General features: G+C 40.2%; 1 pseudogene; it reads left to right on the forward strand.

The window, feature by feature from the left end:
* The first annotated feature begins 5,482 nt into the window (after positions 1-5,482).
* LOC149151840 (uncharacterized) overlaps positions 5,483-26,965 on the forward strand; it is a 47,060-nt pseudogene continuing 25,577 nt past the window's right edge.

Here is a 26,965-nt window from a genome sequence, read left to right on the forward strand (position 1 = left end):
CCATCCAAGGAACTTGAAGGCCCTCTATTTATTAGATAAACAAAAGTATCTACAGCATCTTCCCAAAACTGTAAAGGCAATCATGCATGCAATCTCATGCACCTTGCATGCTCCATGATTGTTCTGTTCATCCTTTCTGACATGCCATTTTCTTGTGGTGTTCTTGGAACTGTCTTCTCTCTACGAATTCCATGCTCTGAACAGTACCTATCAAACTCTTTGCTACAATATTCACCTCCATTGTCTGATCTAAGACACTTCAATTTCTTTCCTGTCTCAATCTCAACCAAAGCTTTCCATTTCTTGAAAGTATCAAATACATCAAATTTATTCTTAATACAATAAATCCAAGTTTTTCTAGTTTCATCATCAATAAAAGTAACATAATAATGAGAGCCACCGAGAGATGATACCTGAGAAGGTCCCCATACATCTGTATACACAAACTCTAATTTTTCGCTCTTCTTTTCTTTCCCAACTCTGAGAAATCTGACTCTCTTCTATTTTCCATAAATGCAATGCTCACAGAAGTCCAAATTAACATTCTTCAAACCCGGCAACAAATTCCTTGAGTGAAGAATCTTCATCCCCTTTTCACTCATGTGTCCGAGCCTATGATGCCATAATGCTGCATCTGCTCCTTTGGAAGTTAAAGCATTAACAGAGTTAGAAATACCATTGCATAAATACAACGTACCAACTTTTTTGCCTTTTGATATTACCAGGGCTCCTTTGGTGACCTTCCAAGCTTTATCTGTGAAAGTTGTCACACAACCTTCACCGCCTAACTGCCCTGTTGAAATCAGATTTTTCTTTAGATATGGAACATGCCTTACCTCCTTTAGTAGCCATTGGTTTCCATTCTGCTGTTTTACAAGAACGTTACCCATTCCAACAATTTTACAGGGTTTATCATCACCCAAACGAACTTGTCCAAAATCTCCTTGAACATAGTCATGAAAGTATTTCTTATCAGGTGTGGCATGGAATGAGGCCCCTGAATCTACCACCCAGGAATTAGTGATATTTTTGAAAGAAAGAATCAAAGCATCTTGTAACACCTCACCTGTCACATTTGCTTCATGATTGTTTTCTTGTTGTGCATCTCCTTCTTTCCCTTCCAAGATCTACAGTATTTCTTTAGGTGTCCTTTCTTTCCGCATTTCCAGCACACTATCCCCGATCTAGACTTGGATCTGCCTTTCCTTGATTTACTGCGATATCCTGAAATGCACACTACGCAGTTGATGCGCACTCTCCCATCTTGTCACCTATCTCAGGCCCGAAACATGGAAAACAATGCATCATGCTAGACTAGGAGGTTTTGGATTTGATGTCGTCCCGTCATGAGTGAATGGCAGGAACATGTACACTGGTAGATCATGGCAAGATGATCAACGCAGTGAAGAAGGAGTGCACATGCTAGAATACTTACTTGTAGTTGGATAGAAGAACAAAGCACACCAAGCAGCAAGTGAAAGGAATGCATGCATGGAACCATATTACAAGACCAAGACCATCGAAGACCCCACAACACCAAGCCATGCAGAGGAGAAGACAAAGCACACCTAAGAGTACATCCATCACTTAGCAGCACAAAAACTTGACATGGACACCACAGTCAGCCAGTACATGTCAGCAGTGTCATGTTAAGTTATGTCATGAGTTGTCATGGCCACATTACTGCTACATGCCATATCTGTTGTAACTAAATGTAATTTAAAGTGGAATTCCAATGGATGCACACAAGAATTTCAAGAGTCATGCCAGTTGCAAAGTCATAGGAAGTTCAACAGTCATGAGAATAGTCCAAGAGTCGCAAGGGTCAAGCATCACCCTTGGCTATATATACCCCTCCTATTGTATGAGCAAGGACTTTTCACCTTGGCTCCTCCCACATATCCTTGAGAGTAGACAGTCAGTTCTTTGAGGTGTGAGGAGTGGCTCCAATGTCCCACTACTGGGACTAGTGATGTATGGTGTACAAATCTGTCTTGGGACTTTTGTTTAATACAGAAGCCTATTAAGGCTAGCACGTTTTCATGCATGTTTTGTAGATAATTGTAAGACGATTTTTTCATAATTTGTAATGCATGTTTGTTTCACCTGTACTAAGATAGTTGAACTATTTTTGTTGTTTTAGTACTTACATTATTGGGAATGTGTTGTATTGGTTATCACTGTTGTCTCATCCCTGTGGACTACTCTACGGGATACTAAACAGACCACCTTTGTGTATTGGTTATCACCGTTGTCACATCCTGGTCGACTACTCTACGGGATACTCGACATGCCATAATTTTTTTCTAGTTATAATGACCATCACATCCGTGTGAACTACTCCAATTGGTGGTGTATGTGTTGTCCCCTTCACTTTGGTTTTAATGACTACCACATCCATTGTGGACTATTTCGCTGGATGTTGGATAGACCTTTCTGGTTCGCATGTGTCTCTTCTTGGGTGGTACTATTACCTCTCACTTAGAGGCTCACTTTACTCTCTCCCTTTGCAGTATGAGAACCAAGAAATGAGTTACATTACACACTCACCAAGCATACTTACCTCTTTTTTTGAAGACACCAGCATAACACTCTCATGTGCTGAACAACAAGAGCTAAGGAAAATCTCTAAGTAAATGGCAACCGAGACATCATACTGGATGGGAATCTTACACAAAATAGTGTGAGGTCTAATTGGGACTTCATACCAGGGAGATCTCCTGAATGTTGGTGGGTCAAGCACCATCATCATTTTTGGTGCTAGAAGGAGGGCCACCAGCAGTTTATGGCTGATTTTCCCACTGACCCAACTCATCCATCATCTTTTCAAGACAATAACTCTCACTCCCTCTCCCCTATGTGCAACCCTGAAGTTGGTCATTTATCACCTCTCAGACCTGAGAGTAAAATTATGTATCAGAATATCTACGTTATCCACCCCATCACCTGTTAATTCACTAAAGTTTTTGGACTAATTCCACGAGTGTACACTCTTCCATATTCATAGAGGAAGCAAAATATTACTCCCACATGGGTGGTAATCTCATTTGTGGAAGAAGAAATCTTCGCCACTCTTGAAGAGCTGGCTAAAGCTATGGAAAAAGAAGAGGAACCTCCAGTCTTTCGAAAGGAAGGAGAAGACAACCTCTTACTCTTGGGCTCAAGTTCCAATGCAGGAGGCGAAGGCAAAGGAAGCAGATGAGGTGGAATCGAAGAAGAACCAACAGATTTAGAGGAAGAACCATCAAATTCTAAAGAAGAGGAGTAGGATGAAGAAGAGGACAACATGGCAGAGAAAAATCTAGAAAGGGTGACTCAAGGCCCATTGGCATTCCCCTGTGTCCTACACAAGATGCTGATACATGTCGAGAAGCTTTTAACAAAATATGACCCTGACAGAACAGTGAAGGCAGAAGATCACTTAGAAACATTCTACCTACATCTGTAGATGCTCGAGGTACACTATGACGACATTACATGAAAATTGTTCCCATGTACCTTGGATGGAAGAGCAGTTGTATGGTAGCACAACCTTCCACCAAATTCCATCTGGAACTAAGGGGGTGTTCAAAAGGATATTTCTTGAAAAGTTCGCAAGAAGACAAGACCTTTGTCATGTTGCTAAAGGAGTTGGGTAGTCTTAAGATGGAGCAGAAGGAGAAGTTAAAAGATCTCAAGAAGAGGTTTATCCAAATTCTAAACATGTTCTTAATAGACACTAAACCTCGTGACTCCATCACCATCGACTACTACATGTCTTCAATACTGACTAGTATTTTGGAGTTCGTCAAGCGAGCTGCAAAAACAACCCTGATAAAAAATTGTGAAGAGGCTATTATCGTGGAGAAAGACCTGCATGCTACTGGACTCATTGCAAACGTGAATCCTTTAAGGACTCCAAGGACATGGGCAAAAGATATCAAGCCTCTTTGAGTAAGGCTAAGGAAAAGGAATCAAGTGACACCGAGAGCCTTACTCGTCTCATCAAGTCCCTGACTACCGAAGTTGTTGAACTCAAACAACGGATGACTGAGACAACCGTAAGAAATAGGCCTTCTAGGTACCTATTATCACCCCAAGAAACTCTCCTAGGTTGTAGCTCAGAGATGCTCGGGACATCATAAACTCAACTCAATGTTGGAAATGGATGAATGGAAGGAATGATGCATATTCAAGCTAGATAACCACTCCTACTTTGCTTGACTCCAGACATGCATGAACACCCCTAGACTACAAGGCTTTAGACCACAAATTACTCATAGTTTAAGGATTGGGTGAATATGGAGAATACTGACCACACCAGCAGATGCACAGGACCCTGTGATGGCCGGCTGCAACCAATAAAAGAGGTCTACAAATCTAATTGCCTAGTTCACATACAAGATGACAGCTCTCTGTCACTAAGTGAAAAGAAACCTAATCAATACATCCACTGATACATGCAAGATTATAACACAGAGGTGGGATGATAACCCCTCTAATGCTAAACATCAAGAGTTCAAGAAGAATGCATATCAAGCACAACCCAGAACAGAAAAAAGATGGAAAGTGAGCAATTAACAGCAAAAGAATCTTGTATTAGCTGAAAATGAAGACGAGACGCTGCAAGTATCAAAGCAGTTACAGTCTTTAGAAGTTGAACCTTACATCAAAACAAGAACCATCAACCCTGATTACATCTGTTTTTTGGGTTTATATAGAGTTTTATTACAAAAGTGTTCTGCTATACTAGACATGGAGGGGTCATCATGGACCACCAACCGCTTTAACTACTTGGCAGAACTTCTGAGTGCAATTGCTTGCTGTAGTGAACAAAATTGATCTTCTGTGGATTCTCTATTGTACTTCTCGAGCAAGTGGAGTGTCGTAGACAATAGAATTCCATAACTGTTGAATGTGTCTACCTACTCAGCTCTGTACCTTTCCTTCTTGGCCATGCTATTTGTTGAAGATGGTGGTTGAGAAGTAACTGTGCAGAGTACTGGATGCTGACCACCTTTGTCCTTCGAATGCATGGAATGGCTATGGACGTGGGCAGTATGGATGAACAGAAGGGGGAAGATCGGCCGTTGGATCGCGTAGATCGACGGCGAGAATCAGTCGGCGGAGGGTATCAGGAGATACGAAGGCAGAGAAACGCGGGCCGTTGGATCTCGAGCAGGTAGATCCAACAGTCATCAGGCGTCGAAGGTGCGCGGAGGTTAACGGGCGGGGAGGATGGTTTTGGTGGTGAGCGGTATTTATCGCACTGCCTTTGGGGGGGAAAGCAGTAAACGTACGAGGGCTCACAATCACAATCATTGTGCAACGCATGGTAGCAGAAACCGATTTGATCACGAGTTAAAGCACGGGCAACTCACGGGTGCGGGAGGAGCAAATGTCGTTGGATCGCGCGGTAGGCGATCGGACGGCGGGGTTTAGTTGCACATGTTGGTTCGATTGATGTGACGGGAGGGCCATTGGATCATGGTGTCGAGGATCAATGGCTAAGATTAAAAGGCGGCAAAGGGTTATGGAGGGATGGGGTCACATGGATATGGAGCCATGGGATCTTAAGCTTAGCACTTGGGGCTTAAAGAAACAGAGGTTTATGCCGGGTATGAAGGGAAAAATAGAGATGGTGGGAGTTAGGAGAATGTGAGCAGAATGAAAGGGGTAAGAGAAGGACGACTGATACGGGTCCTTTGTAGGCATAACCAGCATGATCAGACATGTATTTGACCCTCAAATCTCGAAGTATGTAGCAGAGCTAACAGTACCCACAGAAGAAGAACATATCTTTAGGCAGCAGCAACATCCAGCTAGCCAAATTTGCGTAAAGCTCAAATTTAGTGCTCAACCTTGACCAGCTCGCGATAGATTTGTATTGCGCGTTTCATCATGAAAAGAATTGAGAAAGAACATGCACATAATGGAACTGTGGAATGAGGACCATGGCTACACAGTTCTATCATAACATCACAGTTAATGAGCAAGTTGATTCTGACCACAAAGAAGAAGAAGAATTTGTTGCATCTGATGAAGCCCCAAGTTCTAGGCATGTGGTCAACATGTATCAATGCATTCTCACTTCCCATAAGACGACCACAGAGAAGGATCCTCTGAGTGACAGTCTGGCCCCAAATCAGAACAACCAATATAACTTTAGAAGCCAAGGGGGCTCCGCTATGATTGAGATACCAAGAGATAAAATAACACTGGACATACTAAGGGAAGTAGGTCCACTGGTCACATCAACATATAAAAATTAGAGCAAGTCTAGGAATATGACTACAACAATCATACGCCCATGAGTAGCAAAGAAAAAAGCAACCCACCAGACAACATGAACATAATTCCACCCACGAACACCTAGGTGAGTCTCCCCACTCTGGATTATAGCATTTTAGAAGACATGAAGAAGACTCGTGTGAACATATCTTTGTATGAGTTAACCAAGATCATGAGTCAGTGGGAAATTCTTCTACAAGCATTTGGGCAGACCTCTACAGGAAGCACAACCTCTTCCAACAAGGGATTGTGTAAGTCTCCTGACACACTTGCATCCATTCTTCACGCATTCCATTTGGAAGAGGTGAACTCGCTCTACCCACCATTTTTGTTATGATTCAAAATATTTAATTTCAATGTTCACAACTGTTTGGTTGATTCTTCCACGTCTATCAATGTCATATCACTTTCCATTGCTAAGAAGATCAACACTCAATGGAGTAGCACAAGTGTGCATATCATCTAACTTGACAGAACATGTGTACCATCCATTGGTGAACTCGGGAATGTGATCATCAGGTTGTCGTCTGGCGGACGAGTTCATCAGTGCATTAACATTGTTGTTGTGCACATCCCAGAAGCATACGAAGTACTACTGAGCAGAGATTGGTCCAGCAAGCTGCAAGGCTACTTTTCTATTGACTGGTCACACTTATGGCTTTCGTACAAGGGCAAAAATAATCAGATCTGGGTGTTGTTAGAAAGTTATATGAGACACCATGTGACTCCCTTGAATAGAAAAAATGAACTATTGGCTTTCACATAACTGATGTTCGGAAATTGATTTTTGGAGACATAGTTGGGGTGTTATCTACACAACCGTCCCCGACCCCACAAAACACACAGTTGGGTCTCCTTCCCTGCCCAAATGGTGAGAATGAAACTTGCACAGTAGTTTGTAATAGTAGTAGTAGTAGTGATAGTATGTTAGGCCCCTATACTACTAGTGTAACCCCTTATTGTTATTAGTACAACCCACTTATTATATTTATGTACCCATTTAGTGCCCATATTGTTACTATTGTGCCCCATAGAATCCCACTATTGTTATTATTGTGCCCTTACATTATTATTTTTATGTCGGCTCTGATTATGTTATGACCCCTTAGACTCCTATATATAGAAAGGAGGTCTTTTCATTTGTATCATCCAAGAATTGCTCATTTGTGTAATGTAAAGGAGGTTGCCCCCTCGAAGAGGCTGAATTCTAAGGCGTTGATCTCTCTTTTCTATCTTTTCTTGAGCTGGTTTCATAACATTTGGTATCAGAGCTTTGGATTCTAGGGTTTCGCTGCTCCAAACAGGTCATCGTGGAATTTTCGTTATAATTTTTTTTTTGTGATGTTTCAGAATCTAAAAAAAAAAACCCATTTGAGACAAGATCGAACTGAAGCTCGATTCCAAATTTCAGAGCTTTTCGCGCTATATTTGTGGAGATATCATCTGAGGAAGTTGGTCATTTTGCAGACTCCTAAATTACATTCCAAACAGGTGACCTGGGAAAAATCATCATAACTTTCTCTCTGAGCATCGGATTGAAATTTCATAAGAAGGTATAGAAAGCAAAAAGACTATGTTTTCTTGTAGATATTTTTCAGAGCCAAAGGTCGAAACAGTGACACGTGGCACTTCATACAAGTTAGCTCTTCTAGAAAGGTCTATAATCAGGTCAACTTGGGAGATTGTGTATAACTCTTTCTTGGAGAATACAATTTGGATTAGACTGGTGGCATTGGAAAGAGAACAAATAGGGCTACCACAAATTGCAATTTCAGAACTTAAAGATCCGAAAATACATAGTTACAGTCATTTCAAGATCGAGCTCCTAAAATCAAGAAAAAACAAGATGAGGAAGTTTGATGGCAAGGATCCCGTAAATTGGATACTTCAGATGGAGCAATATTTTGATCTACATGGTGTACCACTGTTACAAAAGGTATGTATTGCATCTTCATATTTAGAACCAGATCAATTTTTATGGTATGAAGGGCTTTGTTCTCGTAAACAACTTGTTACGTGGTCAATTTTCACGGAGGAAATGATAGCACATTATGAGGATACAAAGAGTAACACCGTCTTTAGAGCAACACCACAACAATTGGAAAGAGTAAAAGGCCTTTGTGACATAGTGGAAAGAAAAATTATGGAAACCAGGAAGCATACCCCTCACAACTATAAAGATGGAAGTGTTGTTTCTCCTAGCCTTCCACAACCTACAAGAGCTACACCACAACAATTGGAAGAAAAAAGAGAAAAAGGCCTTTGTTACAATTGTGATAGCAAATGCACTAAAGGTCATAAGTGTGCTGAGAAGAAATTATTTTACATAGAATATGAAGAGGAGGAAGAGGGATCAAGAAACATCAAAAGAAGAAGATATACGCCAAGATCCCACCCCAGAGAAAGAAGAAATGAATTAGACCATATCTTGTAAAGCATTGGCAAGAATTACCACTCCTCAAACTCTCAAGATAGAAGGACATATTAAGAAGAAAAATGTGAAAGAAGTGAAAGATCACATCGAGAAAGAAGAAATGAATCCAACCATATCTTGTAATTCATTGGTCGAAATTACCACTCCTCAAACTATCAAGATAGAAGGACATATCAAGAAGAAAAATGTTCAAGAAGTGAAAGATCACATCGAGCATCAAGAAATGAATCCGACCATATCTTGTAAAGGATTGGAAGAAATTACCACTCCTCAAACTCTAGAGATAGAAGGACATATCAAGAAGAAAAAGGTTCAAGCAGTGAAAGATCACATCGAGCATCAACAACAAGTTCTCCAAATTTTAAAGGATAACGCCACTTCGGTGCAAGATCAAATGAAACAATAGGTAGATCAACATCGTAGTGAAAAATGTTTTGATGTAGGTGATTGGGTATTTTTACTGCTACATCTCAAGCAAGCTATTTATGAGAAGGAAATGTTTGCAATACTACATTCACTTAAAAAATGGCGACCTTACCGAATGGGAAGACTCTTCAAGGATGAGGATGTGGAAGCATTGTTTTATGCTATTTCTATTATCCATCCAGATTGGATAAACGAAGCAAGGGATGAATGGAAGAAGGACGAAGAAGTATGGCCACTTATTCAAAAGTTGCAAAAGATCCCAATTCAAACAATATTGCCAGAAATTGAAGAGGAAGGAAAAATCATATTGGAACCTGGAGCAGTAACAGAAACAAGAACCCGACAGCTACGAAATCGATCAATTTTAGAGTATCTCATCAAGTGGAAGAACTTACCTGCTAAAGATTCCACATGGGAGGACAATAATTTTATACAATAGCATCAAGAACCACTCAAGCGTTGAGGACAACGCTTTTTGAAGGAGAGGGGCATGTTAGGCCCCTATACTACTAATGTAACCCCTTATTGTTATTATTACAACCCACTTATTATATTGATGTACCCATGTAGTACCCATATTGTTACTATTGTGCCCCATAGAAGCCCACTATTGTTATTATTGTGCCCTTACATTATTATTGTTATGTCGGCTCTGATTATGTTATGACCCCTTAGACTCCTATATATAGAAAGGAGGTCTTTTCATTTGTATCATCCAATAATTTCTCATTTGTGTAATGTAAAGGAGGTTGCCCCCTTGAAGAGGCTGAATTCTAAGGCATTGATCTCTCTTTTCTATCTTTTCTTGAGCTAGTTTCATAACATAGTAGTACTAGTGTGGCAAGTGGTCCTTGTACAGATGATATGTGGCCCATGTACTTTGACGATTCCAATATGCAGGAGGGATCTAGAGCCGGTCGTGTCGTAACATACCCATTGCAGAGGAAACACTTAATCTCTATCTGCTTGGAGTTTGATTTCATGAACAATGTCGCCGAGTATGAAGCACTCATCTTGGGCTTATAGAAAGCAATCATCCTCAACGTTGTTTTGATCAAAGTGGTCGTGGTACATCAGGTACGTAACCACATACATTGTGTGACACCCCATATTAAGGTTGTCAACAAGAGGTATGTTGACTCATCTCTCAATTCCAAGCTTTTAATATTATTTTTGTACCAAGAATGCATAATGCATCTCCAGATGCCTTGGAAGATGCAGCTACTAGGATGACACCATTAAGGGATAGATTTTATTTTGAAATTTTATATAAGCTATCTATCCTAGATAACATCACTAATTTATGCATTTTTTATGAGATAAACAAATAATGCATTTCATGGCCAACATTGACGTCGTCAAGGATATAGCAATAAATTAGAACGAGCATGAGCATTCTTTGTAGGATGCAGCTGATGTAAGCAAAGGAAATGTCATACCCAAGGGTGTGGTATCACTCGAGAAGCTGTATGGATTGCAGAACCACTTTAAGGGATATCCTTGAATCCCAAGAAAAGCATATTCGTAGTGTTTGAGGGAAACCTATTTGGACACATAATTGCCAACACTCAGATCAAGGTAGATCCAGATAGAGTTCAGACCATCACAGAGATTCGTCACCCTGTGAACAGGAAAGCCATGCAGTATTCCTAGGGAAGATCAACTTCCTCATAAAGTTAATCTCTAATTATGCGTAGATTGTCAAACCCATCCAAGAGATGATCAAGGAGGACATATTCTACAGTTGGGGAAAGATAGAAAAGGACACATTTGCCCATATCAAGAAATCTATAGTAGAAGTGCCCATGATATAGAACCCAAACTTGACCAAAGATTTATTGCTCTATACTTTTGCTTCCGACACTTCTCTCACTATTGTGCTCACTCAAAAGGACGAGATGAATAATGAGAAACCCATATCCTTCATGAACACTAGCATGCAAGGACCCAAACTCAACTATCCCACCATGGACAAACAAGCATACATAGTGTACAAGATGGTGAAGCATTTCAGACCCTACATCCTATTACACAGAATTTTGTCACACCTCCCGCACTTCCCTGTGACATACCCCAAAGTGCCCAAAATATGACCATTATGCAGTGTACTCATTCAGATATGTATCTCATATCTTCCCTAAAACACTGATTGGAAAATTCCTTGAGCTTCACCTGAAGGAAATGGCTGTAAAACCCTAATTTTAGAATCATCACTCTTATGATACTAAAAACCGTGATGGTTGCTAGTTGCATTACACTAGAGCCACGATGCCATCGTTTTGTTTACTTTTATACTCTTGATGATCCCTAAAAGATAATTTTCCAAAATAGGATGAGAAGCTTCATAATCTATAAGCTTCCAGAGCGACGAGATGGAGGTTTTGCGGCATGGATGAGGTCGAGTTCTCTCAACTTGGCCTTTTGGTCTTCTCCCTATGAGCTACCTCCTTGAGATGAGGGCCTTTTATTATCTTTGGAGAGATCCTAACTCCCTTTCCCTACCTATATATTCATCTTTTCCCATTCCCAAATGGTTGGTCTTTGTCTATTTGTACCCTTATGCTAAGACTATGCCTATATGATACTCATTTGGCTTGGAGAAGGAGTGCCTGGAGAGCCTAGCTTGGACTTGGAAATTCATTCAAGGAGAGCCTATTGACATCAAGGCTTGGTTGTATGCTTCCTCTTTTATTTTATTAATATGCAACTGCTGGTTCATTTTCCACAAATGTGTATGTTTATGTATCCTTTGCCTTAATACTCCTTGATCTATTAAGTAGGTTACTTTTGAATATGCTATTTTTATTTGCATGCCTTGTGACGTAAGTGATTCAAGGTATTCAACAAAGGATGATGTGATAGCGTCAAAACGAGGTAAGCCATCTTCTTCATCTCTCTTTTCAATTGTAACTTAGGGAAGTGTCTAGTAGATTATCACGTAGGTTGCTAGTCCCACTCATTGGGCTAGAGGGATCATCCATGTCTGTAGAGAGGATTTACCTAGACAACAAAATGGTGACTCCACTAGGGAGGCTATAATTCTTTCCATCCACTCCTTCAATCATATCCTATGACTAGTTAGACCAACCGTCGATTTCTTGGCTTGTCTGCATCAGTCTGGGTTTACACCATCACTGATTATTGCCTTAGAGTGTTAAGTTTAGATTTTTTCTTGGAATATGTTTTTTTTTTTCCTATATTTCTTGTCCACATCTGGTTTAGCTCTAACAGTCGCAATGGCATCACTAGTTTTTACCTTTACAATCGCGATGGAGATCAAGAATACTTTTTCTATACAAAGTAGTGTTGATGACCAATGACCATCGTAGGTTTATCTCTAATAGTTGTGATGGCATTTCTAGTTTTTACCTATATAGTCGTGATGAAAAACAAATTCTTCATTGTTTGGTTGTGTTGAAATCTGATAACCCCAACCATCGCGGGTTTGGCTATGCAAAGTATTGATGATAACCCAATTATCACGAGTTTGGGTATATAACGTAGTGATGATCCTTGAATGTGAGAATTTGTAAGGTTTCTTCTTTAGAATCCAGTGTTTCTTGGCCCCTAAGGTCTTTTCCTATCTTGTATGCTTGGATTTTTCAGTGTTTTTGATTGATTGTCTTGATTAATTTGCAAAATTTGTCTCATTGGCTTTGAAGTGAAATTTGATTGAGTTCTATGGTTTCTAGTCAATTGGTCATCACTTGCTTCTTGTTGGTGTTATTGAGATGTTTGTTTTTCTGATTGATTGAGTGTTATTTTTTGTGGAAATCATTGGAAACATCATTTTGCATTTGTTTTAGCTTGTATTTCGAAATTTACTTTTCGTGAAAATGCATTAGATTAGTTGCATTGAAAATTTATTTTTTTAGATTCATCATTGAAAATAGATCACATTTTTGGTGATTGAAAGCTAAATATTGTATTAGGTGCATCAAATCATTGAAAACGAAAAGAAAAGCATAATTCATATAAATTCATGTTAGTAAATTCAAAATAGTTTTTCTTTCGAAAAAGTTGCATTTAGGATAGTGAAAAGTAAAAATCATTTTTACTTTTGGCATTGCATTTGGAAGACGAAAGAGAAAGTTAGTGGAATGGATTTTGCATGATGCATTTTGTTTGATGCATTATTGATTGAAATTTCTTCCCTTGGTTAGTCTAGCTTTCATTGAAGTGGAAAATTTCCTTTTCTCATACAGCTGCATCTTAGGGATTCAGGTGACATCGTTTTAAGCCCAAAACCAAAACTGAATTGAAGATTAACTTAAACTTTACCTCAATTGACCTAAGGATCATTTGGAATTTAATGCAAATATCGAGAGGTCTAGGCTAGAGACATGTTCTGGCATCTTTAAACATAGCAGCTATCGTTAAGTGCCTGCAGTGATTCCCGGGGTGAAATCTCGTCCCAATATGGAAGTATATAAAAGGTTATCCAGTACTTTTGGGTATATCAGAGGCACTTTAGTATGAAAAGTATATAGGGATGCTCTCATTGAATAGTTCTACATTAGACAACACTAACATGGACTTGTGCTCCCCGTACCATTGTGTATGTATTGGGAGATCCCACTAGGTTGTTATCTTTTAGCCACAGGTAACCGAGTCAGCCGCCTTGTAAATGTGATACACCGAACACAACATTCGCGGAGATTGGCCATCATATGTTAATTTTTTGGTTTCACCTGGGTTGTATATTGTAGTTCATGGATACTTGGAAAACCCTCTTGCCTAGTTTACCCCTCTTTTATTTTGTTTTGTTAAATTATAAAATCAATTAATTAACTGTGGAAAAACATCCTTCCTGTGGAAATACTCCTTAGCAGAACTTATGTTGATACTGATGGCAACATTTCCTCGGTGTACTAGTCAAGGTAACCCCTTTGATGGCAATCCTAGTTATTTTCCTTCTTTTGGAAATACTGGTGCTCCCTATATGGCAACATTATCCCTTCCTAGATTGACCATTGGTCTACTAGTTTGGTTGTTTTCGACCTCGGTGATTCCAAGTGTCCAAACTTCTTTTCAGCAGAGTTCTCCTCCACCTGAACAACATCAACCTCATGTTGATCCTAAATTTGACCCCTCGCCTTATTCACCTATTTCTTCACCTTGTTCTTCCTCTTCGCCCAGTGAAAGTCTTGGTTTTAGTAACCAGGAAGCTAAGAATAACAAGAAGAGGACAAAGAATAAGAAGAAAAATAAGAAAGGGGGAAACCAAGCAATCATTCCTACAGATGCAACTGATGTAGAAAAGTCTTCCAACCCGCCCTAGAAAGTAAAATTCCATTGCATGTTATGTAAGGGTGACCACCTTCTTCAGAATTTTCCTGGTATTCCCAAGGTCTTAGAAGTATGGTCTACAGGTTCACATCGACCTTTGCAATCAGCCTCTGGCAATCACGCTGGTGATAAACCTTCAACTAGTAATAGTAAAGCTCATGGGAAAAAGGGAAAAGTCAAATTTCCTTGTAAGTTGTGTGAAGGTAATCATCCCATTCAAATTTTTCCTCTTATGGATGAAGCTTCCAAAGAGTTGGAAAACCTTACAGCTTCTCAACCTCATCTTTCGACTGGGTATCGAAAGCTTTCCTCTGATCCTTGACTAGTTGATCTAGTGTTTGATCAAAAGTCATCTTTGGTCAACCCCACCCTCTCTGAAACTGAGTCTCGTAAGTCTGTTCTCGACCAACCATTGGTTGAGAAAATGGTAGAATTGACTCCACCTTCAGTTAACCATACCTTTCCGGTAGAGAGTGAACCTCATACTGCTCAAGTTCTTCTCATTTCTTTAGTTTTGAAGGAACTAGAGGGAAATCCTCTCATTCCCAAGGTGCATGAAAGTATTTCTCCTATTCCCATAGAGAAAGAGGGTAGTTCTCATGTTCCTACGACACTCCCTCCGAGTATTTTGGTCACTTCTTTTGATTTGAGTCGACTGGCAGGATATCATCTTGTCTTTCTGGATTACAGTACATGCTTACCATATGGTCGTCCCTAGAATAGTCATATATCAGGGTGCATCTGTTAGCATTCTGTCCTCAACTGCTTGGCAAGCTTTAGGTTCTCCTCAGCTTGTCATCATCACCCAGAATCTGTTAGCTTTTAATAGAGAAACCAGTCAATCATTAGGGATCCTTCCTAAGTTCCTATTACTTTGGGAGGAAATATTGTCTATATAGACATGATGGTTGTCCAAGGCCCTTTATATTTTAATCTACTCTTTGGCCGTGACTATGTTTACATCATGGGAGCTCTTGTTTTCTCCCTCTTTCGAGTGATGTGTTTCCTACATGAAGGAATCATTGTGATCATTGATCAACTTACATTCATTGGTCTTGAATCAACTCCCAATCAACCATCATCCCTAAGTTGTTCTTATTTGCAAGTCGTATCACCTCCACCACAGGTTAATTATGTGGCCACCTGTTCCATGCCTACCTCTACTGATGATCTAGTAGGTGATGTAGTACACCATGTACTGGGGGCATTGGAGCCCAATTTTTCATCTGGATCCCTGGATATGCATCCCTTCCAGAGTGTTGTTCTCCCATCTCATGAGAACCTCTTGGAAGCCATGACCTCTTTTGGTCAATGATCAAGGGTTTGGAGCAGAGTTCCTTGTCTTGTGTTATGCTCGGTAAAAATGAAACAAGGGTAATGTGGATAGTTCTTTTACTATGTCAACCTTGTTAAAAAATGAAATAGGTATCCATGAGAAAAGTTATTTCACTTGTGTCAAGCTCATTAAAAAAATGAGACAAGGTGTGATGAGCATGGTTCTTTTCCTATGTCAAGCTTATTAAAAAATGAAATAAATCCCCTTCCAATTCGAGTCTTTGATTAGATCTCGTAAAATCCCAATCGAGTCTTTCACTTGTTCTCATAAGTGAACCTTCATTCCACCTACCTGTTAGTAACCAATAGCCTAATTAGGTGAATGAAATGATGCTTAGGGGGCATTTTCCTTGAATTGAGTCATTATGCTGGGGGCATGTAAACTTATGTCAAGCATAGTTTATCTTTGTTTCAAGCTTGTGTAAAAATGAAACCAAACCCAAGCATATTTTTTCTCATGTTTCAAGCTTTTGAAAAATGAAACCATCTTCAAGTATACTCAAGCATAGTTTCCCATGTTTCAAGCTTGTGTAAAAATGAAACCATTCCTACTTTACATCTCGTGATTGTTTTTTTATCAGCCTGTTTTGCTAGATGAGCCTTGGTTTCTCTTTGGCTGCTCATATGCTTCCACTTGGTTTTTTTCCCTTTCCTAAGGAACATCTACGATGAGTGGTCTTATCAGCCAACCTCTTGAACTTTACATGTTTTTAGTAGTTCCATCATTACCAAAACCATTTTCTATCCTTTTATACCACTCGTTCCTCCAAGAGGAGTCATCTTTCAACTCTTTTTTGACTCTTGAAACATGAAAATATTGTCGAGTACTTGTCACTCCAAATTCATTAAATTAAATGAATTGATGTCATCTCAATATACGTTTACCCCTTTTTCGGGCTGGGATTGACTATTTACGAAAGAGGAACACCTTGGTTGACATGATCAAGAGGTTCTCTCGAATATTGTTTTCTACCTTTTCGAGTTCGAGGGAAAAATTACAAAAAGGGACATTATGGAATTTTCTTTTTCAAACTCTCTAAATATGAAAAAGATACCGGGTTATCCTTCCACCGGACTTGTAAAAATTAAATGACAAAATACTTGTCACCATGACGAGCCCAATTTTCTCCTTATTAGGACTCATAAAACTTACTAGGATGGAATCATCCGAAGGATGAACTTATATGACAAGAATATGGTATACTCTTCAAGCTTGTGTAAAAATAAAGAGGTACTCACTAGAAATAGTGGGGGGAAAAGTGAAAGTGAAACATCTCTTGTATAGGCAGAATGTCTCTCTTGAACATGACACTCATATGTTTCTCGTGTCGGGTTTGGGATATCCCCACTTCATCACTTGTCCATCTAGATTTGGGTAATCCATTTTTCCTCTCATTTGATTATTCCACTTCATCATTATGACCCTTGGTCCTATGTTGAGTCAAATGTTTCCACAATTCAGAGTTGTGTCACTGATATGTTCAAGAGAAGTCATATCTGCAGTCTATTACAAATACATTGTCTAACCCTTTGCTACAGCATTGGATCCTATTCATTTCATTCCACTTTATTCCTCATTTCGTATCAATGATGGGGAATCATCATGGCCCTCCTTCGACGAGTCATTTCTCATTGACTTCAGTTCACTATTCAGGAAGATGACTTATAGACTCCCTTTCAGTACCTTAGATCTTGCATTCCTTAATGGCAAGTTCTTCGCATCTGACAATAGGTTTTCATCATTGGCCTTTGATCAGATGATTCCATGAGTGTTGGAATTTAGCTTCATTTTCACATTCACAGATTGTACTATCATATCTTGAGGACCACTTTCATTACTGGTGGTGTCTCTTGTGCCTATTAACGATCCACATCATTGGTCGGTAATCAGGTGGATTTCTAGCATGTTCAACTTAGACACATTCATTCGCATGTTAGAATTTGTATTTTGAGCAACTTGGGATGGAGCGCAAGAACCTAAGTCTTGTCTTATATGACTTAGGTTGTGTGGAGTTATGTATTATTCATGATTGTACACATGTTTCTACTATATGGATGGCTATGACCATACCATGGGACTTTACATTTATGGTGATCCTTATATCTTCGATGGTTGCGTCCATACCTTGGATCTTAGATTTACAGATGATCCTTTTTATTTGGATGGTTGCACCCATACCATGGATCCTTTCACACAGTCTTTATTATTTAGATGGTTGCATCCATACCCTGGATTCATGTTTTGATATCATATATGTATATGTATATGCATCCTTGATTTGCAGGTCTTGTGATAGTGTTTGTTCTCATCCTTGCAAAATCTCGTAAAGCATCTCAGACATAACTCCTTGTTTTTCCATCATGCTTTAGGGGGCATCTGTTACACAATATTTTTTCACACCTCCCACACTTCCCTGTGACATACCCCAAAGTGCCTGAAACATGATCATCATGCAGTGTATTCATTCAGATATACAACTCAGATCCTCCCTAAAACACTGATTGGAAAATGCCTTGAGCTTCCCATGAAGGAAATGGTTCTAAAACCCTAATTTTAGAATCATTGCTCTTATGATACTGAAAACCACAATGGTTGCTAGTTTCACTACACTAGACCCGTGATGCCATCGCTCTGTTTGCTTGTATACCCACGATGATCCCTAAAAGGAAATTTTCCAAAAGAGGATGAGAAGCTTCGTGATATAGAAGCTTCCAGAGCGATGAGTTGGAGGTTGTTCGGCGTGGATGAGGTCGATTTCTCTCAACTTGGACTTTTGGTCTTATCCCTATGACCTACCACCTTGAGATGAGGACCTTCTCCTATCTTTGGAGAGATCCTAACTCCCTTTCCCTGGCTATATATTCATCTTTTCCCATTCTCAAATGGTTGGTCTTTGTCTATTTGCACCCTTATGCTAAGATTGTGCCTATATGCTACTCATTTGGCTTGGATAAGGAGTGATTAGAGAGCCTAGCTTGGACTTGGAAATTCATTCAAGGAGAGCCTATTGACATCAAGGCTTGGTTGTATGCTTCTTTCATTATTCTATTAATATACAACTACTGGTTCATTTTCCATAAATGTGTATGTTTATGTATCATTTGTCTTAACACTCCTTGATCTGTTAAGTAGGTTACTTTCGAATGTGCTATTTGTATTTGCATGCCTTGTTGTGTCTTGATCTCTTGTACATCTGTATAGATGTTTTGAATAGCAGGAACGAAACCGTGACACGGGTGATTCAAGGTATTCAATAAAGGATGATGAGATAGAGTCAGAATGAGGTAGGCCATCTTCTTCGTCTCTCTTTTAAATTGTAACTTAGGAAAGTGTCCAATAGATTGTCAGGTAGGTTTCTAGTCCCACTCATTGGGCTAGATGGATCATCTTTGTCTGCAGAGAGGATTTACTTAGACAATGTTCAGGGACACGTTCACCCATATCATGCAAGCTATAGCAGAAGTGCCTATGTTGTAGAACCTAAACTTTGGCAAAGATTTCTTTCTCTATACTTTTGCTTCCAAAACTTCTCTCACTACTGTGCTCACTATTGGGAACGGGATCCCCCAAGGATAGTTTTTGGGCTAAAAGCCCATGTTTTGGGTCGAATTTTGTAATAAACTTGTAAAGACTCCACATTTTGTGGTTTTAGAGTGTGAAGGTGTCATGAGTCATAAAGGGTTGTTCGCCCTTATTTTTGTAAAGTAAGGTTGGTTGTAAAAGATCTACCCATGGTCCACGGACCATGGGATTGTATAAAAGGAGCTAAGTATGTAAGCTCTAGGTAGTTCAGTTAAGTCTTAGAGAGTCATATCTTTGAAGAAAGGAGTCTAAGTTTTGAGTCGTAATGTAGGTAGAGGCTCTGTAGCTGAGTGTGCAAAGGCCTAGGGTGGAAGTCCGAAGCTGAGTGCACAGACCCTTGTAGCTGTGTGCACAGGGTGGATAGAGTCTATAATCACTTGAAGATATCAATAGAGAGAATTATTCTACAAATTTTGTGTCTTTGTTTCGGTTAATGCAACTTTTCATATTGTGTATGAATATCATTTATAATGCTTATATGATGTGTGAATGTATGTAATTACGTTGATTAAGTGAACACAAGTAAGAACATCTGTTTATGTGGTGTTAACTATTATTGATTAATAAGATAACTAAGATCCTTAAGATAACTAGGGAACCTGTGCAAAATGTTGCCTTAACAACACAAAAGTATCTTAACCGAGGGTTAGGGCTGCATGAAGGTCAGTCGTACCCTTTCGTGGAGGTATCGAAGGGAGGAATAAGGGGTTAGGCAGCTAGAGCACTAGAAATTAACTAGCTGCGCGAAAGCAGGACTAGAAGGGATAAACCAACATCACGACCATCTCAGGGTGCAGAAACTTCGTTCCAGCATCCCCCCATACTGCTTCGAGTGAGACTTCAGTCTACACTCTGCGGAATGATGCTGAAAGAGCCAGTAGTGTAGGGATTTGTTTGGCTAATTAATGCAGAACCTAGGTCAGGCCCCAACAAGCTAACAAATGGTTCCATTTTTGGGACCAAAATCTGCATAAGAGATGTCTGATGTCGTATTACTAGAATCCAACTAAGAAAGAGATCAGAGACTAGTTGGATATGAAGGTCCATGAATACGCAGCGTGGGAGGACAGAAGTCCACGGCTGACAAAGGAATAGTGGCTGGACAGGTACCTATATACAGAAATACACGAGATATTTTTTTGTTCCTTTCCGATTGAGCTATACGAGTGGATTGCGAAGCTAGCAGATAGCCAGGGAAGGTGGAAACTTGACGGTCCTATTGTTTGGACCTTGCAGCTAGAGTGGACATTGGAAGAATCTAAGGATACGATCGACCGCGCTATTGATCATTAGCTCAATCGCATCCTAGGAGGATATGTGACTGAATTCACGGTTGATACCTCAGTCAGCTACAACGAGGTGGAGCAACACTTTTTCAAAGGACCGCGAGGTAAGTACTTGAAATCTTTGAATACCTGGATTAAAATGTTATTGTGTGAAAAGTGGGTTATGCAGCTACCTTGATGTTTGGAGCTACACGAAGCAGAAAAACTTACAGGAACGAAGGAAGAAAGGGTCCTGAATATAGTCCATTGATTTCACCTTTGCGAGGTGACGAAGAGGGAATAGCGCAGGTTTCTCCACAAAGTGTTATTCAGTTAATAAGACAAGGATTCCCGCGACTGCCACCTCCACCCACTCCACCTCCAACTTCACCACCATCGCCTGCGACTTCACCCGTACCACCTCCACCTCCACCGTAGTTTAGTATGGCAAATTCAATAAAGTTGCCTTTGTTCAAAGGCTTGACAAATGAGGCTCGAACCAGTTTTGGTTCATGGTAAAAGCTGTACGGGAAGCTCAAGGTGTTATAGATGATAAAATGAAGAAGGCAACCCTAGTTAGTGCTCTGTAGGATCGTGCGCTAACCTGGTACATCAAGTACTCTAATGATAACCTGAATGCTGGAGTGGAAGACATCAAGACTGCACTGAATAAAGAATTCAGTAGGCCTAAATCTAAGGCACAGTCAATTGTGGGGTTCAAGGAAATTGCGATGCAACCAGGTGAGACACCTTGGGAATTAGGTCACAGGTTGAAGTGTAAAATCCACAAAGCTAACATGAACTTAACAGACAGACAACATCGTGAACGGTTTGTGGCTTCTCTCCTACCTCACCTAAGGGTTGCGCTATCACAACAGAAGATAAAGACTCAGGTAAAGGCCTTGGGGATTGCAATGAGACTGAATGAAACACTGATACAAGATCCAAATCTGGGGGTTCAGCAGATCTATGTGCAACTGAAAAATCTTTTCCTTGAGATGCAAAGATTGAAGTAGGACAGAACAGTTCGATTAGAGGTGCGCGAAGAGGTATGGTGTCTAAATGCAAGGGTGAGGGGCATGACAAAGACCATTGCCTGATATTTGCAAACTATATTGCAGGAGGAGGACTAATGCCTTTGAGACCAGAAGCTTAGGCAAGACCAAGCATAGGGCCTGCATTGTGGTGCATTATATATCCGGTAGCAAGAAAACATGCCACGAATAACTGTCATTTGTTGCAGAAGTTTGTACAAACACCGCAGCAACTGTTTTGCAACTTCTGTAAGTCGGTAGGGCATGATGAGAACAACTTCAAAATGTATGAATTGATGATGGATAGAACACCCGCCTATACAGTACAGGCAGAAATGCGACCCCCTGACCAGAGCGCGAGGATGGCATGGATAGGCTTTCAGGGGCATCGAAGAGGCCGCGGCAGAGGAGGACCTAGCAGTGGTCGGGGACAGTTGATCTACTATAATTGCAGAGGACCATGATGTGAAAATTCTATCACTATAGAAACTGATTTACTTTTCCTACTTATTTCATCATAAGTTATTCATGAAATTACTTCAACAAACATTAAAATAAATATTGCTGCAAATATCACACCGTAATACAGAAATAAACATATGCACACATTGACACAGTTATTTTGGACTAATGTCCCTGGAAAAAACCCAATGTGGGAAAACTGGTGTAGCAAGGGAGGATTTTTATTATTCAACAATTTTCTAGCACAACAGAGTGCCAAACAGGCTTACCCAGAGATAGACAAATTTCTAGCAATTCTTCTGAGTCCAGCGTAGGTCCTACTAACCTCTACGTCAGCCTGAAACCCTCTAAATTAGCTTGAAACCATCTGTGTTAGCCTACTGAGGCTCTGCACAACCTCTTTAGCCTTCTGCATCACTCCTGCAGCCTCTGCGTGGATGATGCAGGCCCTTCTAGCTCTGCGCAGTCTTTGCTGCCTCTGCATGGATTCCTTTGGCTTTGCATCTGCCTCTCCTACCTCTGCACTGATATACCATCTCTCTGTTCCGTACTTGCTGCCTCCCGACTGCTCTCCATAACACCGGTTCAATTTCTTAGCAAACCCTGCTCCAAAAATTGAACTCACTGGTCTCCCTCAGTGTGTTCTCCAAGTGACCCTCAAGCCTCCTCTTATACTTTTCTTGTTGACAAATCAATGGTTGAGATTAAGTCCCTAATCAACGAGTAAGATTAGATCTGGCTTGATCCATGTCTTTTAGACCATTCTAACACATTTTCATAGTAATACACATTAATATTTTATTCTCTCTAAGTTTAGACTTGGGGTCTCCATTAAAAATATTAATTATTTTAATATATCCTGAACTATTTAGAATATGCCAAAATCCTTTCTGGGTATTGTACATCTCATGTGCCCCAACCTCTTCACCAAATTTTGTGGCTAGAGCACATCTGATGCTACCCCAAATCAACACTCCCTCTTAGTGAGGACTGTGCTCTAGTAATACTCCTTACTGAGTATCACACTAATCATCCGGCATCGATCCCTATGTTAATGTTAAGCCTCCTTGCCCAGCATCCTTTGCACTACTGCATCCTATACTATTGCCCATGACTCTACTATTGCCATTGCTATATCTGTACAATAGCTTCCTCTACATCTGTCCTGTTGCTGGTCCTTTCTCCCAACATTGCATTCACATTGCAACTCCATCTGCATTTTTGCTGCTTGTGGTCCTTTCTCCCAACACTGCATCTACACTGCAACTCCCACTTCATTCATGTTGTTAACACACTACTTCTGAAAGGGGTTCTTTACCATCCCCATATTTTCCCTGACGTAGTCAAACTTTGAATTTCTAAGGGCCTTGGTATATTTGCCACTTGTTCCCCTGTAGGAGTGTAGCTCAACTGTATAGCTCCTCGTTGGACACAATCTCTGACAAAATGACACCAGATATCAATATGCTTCGACCTATCATGGAATACTAGATTCTCAAAGAGTTTGATACAACTCTAATTATCACAAATGATCTTGGTGGCCTCCATATTTCTTTTGAACAGATTTACCAACAATTTTCTAATCCATATGGCCTCACACGAAGTTGTGCTAGCTGCCATATATTCTACCTTGTATGAGCTCAGTGCAATGGACTTCTATTTCCTACTACACCAAGAGGTCATTCATGATCCAATGTTGAAACAGTACCTAGAGGTACTTTTTTGATCCACTGAACTTCCTTCCCAATCTGCATCTATAAATCCACTCAACCTGATATCCTTCCCCTTGGTGTATAAGAGGCCATAATCAACTATTCCCTATAAATACCTAAGAACATGTTTGGCTGCTACCCAGTGATCCCTCTTTGATTCCACCATGAACTGGCTGAGGGTGTTGAAAGCGTAGGAAATATCTCGCCTAGTACATACTAGATACATCAGGGACCCTAAGAGATGTTGGTATAGGGTGGGATCGACATCCTTGTCCTCTGATGCATCAATCTTATTCTAGTTGGTGATCATTGGCATAGCCATAGGTCTACAGTCTCCCATCTCGAACCTTTTCATGATTTTTGTAGCATACCTCCCTTGCCCAAGGAATATTTCTCCTTTCTGCTGCCAAACTTCCAATCCTAGGAAATATTGCATTCGTCCCAAATCCTTCATATCGAACCATGTGGCTAGATTCTTCTTGCAGTCCTCAATGAGTCTGGATGATCCTGTTAGGAAGAGTTCATCCACATATAATATGAAGATAAGTGGCTCATTCTCTATGACCAGATAGTAGAGATTAGGATCCTTGTCACTCTTGACAAACCCCGTCTTCTACAAGTAGCCATATATTCGACCATACCACGCTCTTGGTGCCTGCTTCAGCCCATACAAGCCTTTCTTCAAGCTATATACATGAGACTTATTCTCATGAGTTTCAAAGCCCTCTGGTTGTTCAATGTATACCTCTTGTTCTATTACCCCATTCAGAAATGTCATCTTGACATCCATCTGATGGATCTCCCATCCCATCTGGGCTACAAGAGATATCACAGTCCCAATAGATGTATACCTGGTTACTGGGGCAAAGGTTTCATTTTGATCATACCCCTTAGCCACAAACCTAGCCTTGTATTTTTCAACGCTACCATCTGCAGCATATTTGATCTTGTAGATCCATCTTGAACCTACAACAGATCTGTCTTGAGGCCTTGACACCACCTCCCAGACATCGTTTACCATTATGGAGTTATACTCCTCCACCATCTCATCTAGCCAAACATGATGTTGAGCTTCCTCCTTGAAGCTGGTTGGCTCCCCATCCTGAGCTACTAAGGCCTAATACCTATCTGGTTGTTTTTGCTCCCTTTTACTATTCCTTGGCTCTTTGATGAAGCTTTCTGCATCACACAGAATCTTACGAAGTTCCCTGATGGTTCTTCCTCTGCCAACAGGTGCTTCTGTTTGCTCCTCCTCCTCATCCTAAGAATCTTCCTAATTTGAGGAAGAATTCTTCACTTCCGTTGGTTGAAGATGCATGACCAACAGATCCTTTTTCGACTGCTCCTCGGAAGGCATTTCGTAAGATCTTCTAAAAGCTCTATCCTCCATGAGATTTACATCTCGTTGTACTACTACCTTCCTTCTCACTGGAAGATAGATTCTATATGCCTTAGCATTTTTGCTATATCTTACCAGATACCCCTTTTCTGCAGTCTGATCCAGCTTCTTCCTCTTTTCTTCAGGTATGCGACAATATGCTAAACTCCAAAATATCTTGAAATGACTGACTTCAAGAGTCTTCCCAGTGAAGACTTTCTTTGGAGTAATATTTCCCAATTCCTGATGAGGAGTCCCGTTCTGAACCCAGACAATTGTGTTACATGCTTCGGCCCACAAGAATTTTGGCATATCCTGATCATACAGCATGTCCCTAGCTACTTCTACAATAGTCCTAATTTTCCTTTCTGCCACCCCATTCTACTCAGGATTGTAGAGAGTTTTCCACTATCTTTTGATGCCCTCCTTAGCACAATAATTAGTGAAGTCATTATCGACATACTCTCCACTAGGGCCTTGAACTCCTTGAATCGACAGAAAACCTCATCCTTAGTATTCAAAAAATAGATCCAAGTTTTCCTCGAGTGGTCATCAATGAAGGTAAGGAAAGACTCGGCACCGTTGAGAGCTTTGACGGACATAGGTCTACAAATATCTGAGTGTATCAATCCTAGTACACTCTTGGCCCTGTGGTTTCTCCTGGGAAATGCCACCTAGAGTGCATCCCCTAGATACATCATCTTGTTCTGTACTCAGATCCAAAACTCCAATTACAATGCTCCTAGGAATTCTCAAAGCTCCATGGTGCAAGTGACCCATCCTTATGTTCCATAGTTCATTCAATTCTTTATCCCCATGACTTTCTGTTAGTGCCACTAGGGATTTTAGTTGTAGTATGTCCAACCGATTACTTTTGATCCCAATCTGCACTTTCTTTTTCTAGCTCGGGTGTTTGACGTATACCTTTTCCTTGATGAACTAGATGTCATAGTCCTTGCTTTGTAGTTGTGACATACAAAGTAAGTTCATCCCCAATCCTAGTACATGCAGTACATTTGTGGCATGGAACCACTCTCTCAATTCTGTCTGAAAAACTATGGTACCCTTTCCTACTAGAGTACACTTTGCCTTGTTCCCTGTGGTGATCTGAAAGTTCATCTTCTCTTCTCGATATTCTGAGAAACACTCCCTGATTCTCATCATATGCCATGAGGCTCCAATATCTATATACCATACTTTTGATGATGCAGCACTAGTCATGCATGCCACTTCTTCTTCCAACTTGGAAGCCAACATAGAGAAATCGAAATCTCTCTTTCTTGTGCAATCTTCTCAAAATCTGCATGAGTCTCCTGAGGTTGATGCCTCTACATCATGGTCTCGACCCATAACTAATTTTCCTTTTTTGTCTTTGATTACTTGCTTTGATACCATGTGAAAATTCTATCACTGCAGAAACTGATCTACTTTTCCTACTTATTTCATCATAAGTTATTCATGAAATTACTTCAACAAACATTAAAATAAATACTACTACAGAGATCACACTGTAATATAGAAACAAACATATGCACACATTGACACAGTTATTTTGGAATAATGTCCCCAGAAAAACTCAATGTGGGAAAACCGATGTAGCAAGGGAGGATTTTTATTATTCAGCAATTTTCTAGTACAACAGGGTGCCAAACTGGCTTACCCACAGATAGACAAATTTCCAGTAGTTCTTCTGAATCCAGTGTAGGCCCTACTAACCTCTAATTCAGCCTTAAACCCTCTGTGTCAACCTAAAACCCTCTGCATCAATCTACTGAGG

Source organism: Pinus tabuliformis, chromosome 9 (assembly GCF_031772625.1).
Source record: "Pinus tabuliformis cultivar Carrire ecotype Pingquan chromosome 9, CPIR1, whole genome shotgun sequence".
Taxonomy (NCBI): Eukaryota; Viridiplantae; Streptophyta; class Pinopsida; order Pinales; family Pinaceae; genus Pinus; species Pinus tabuliformis.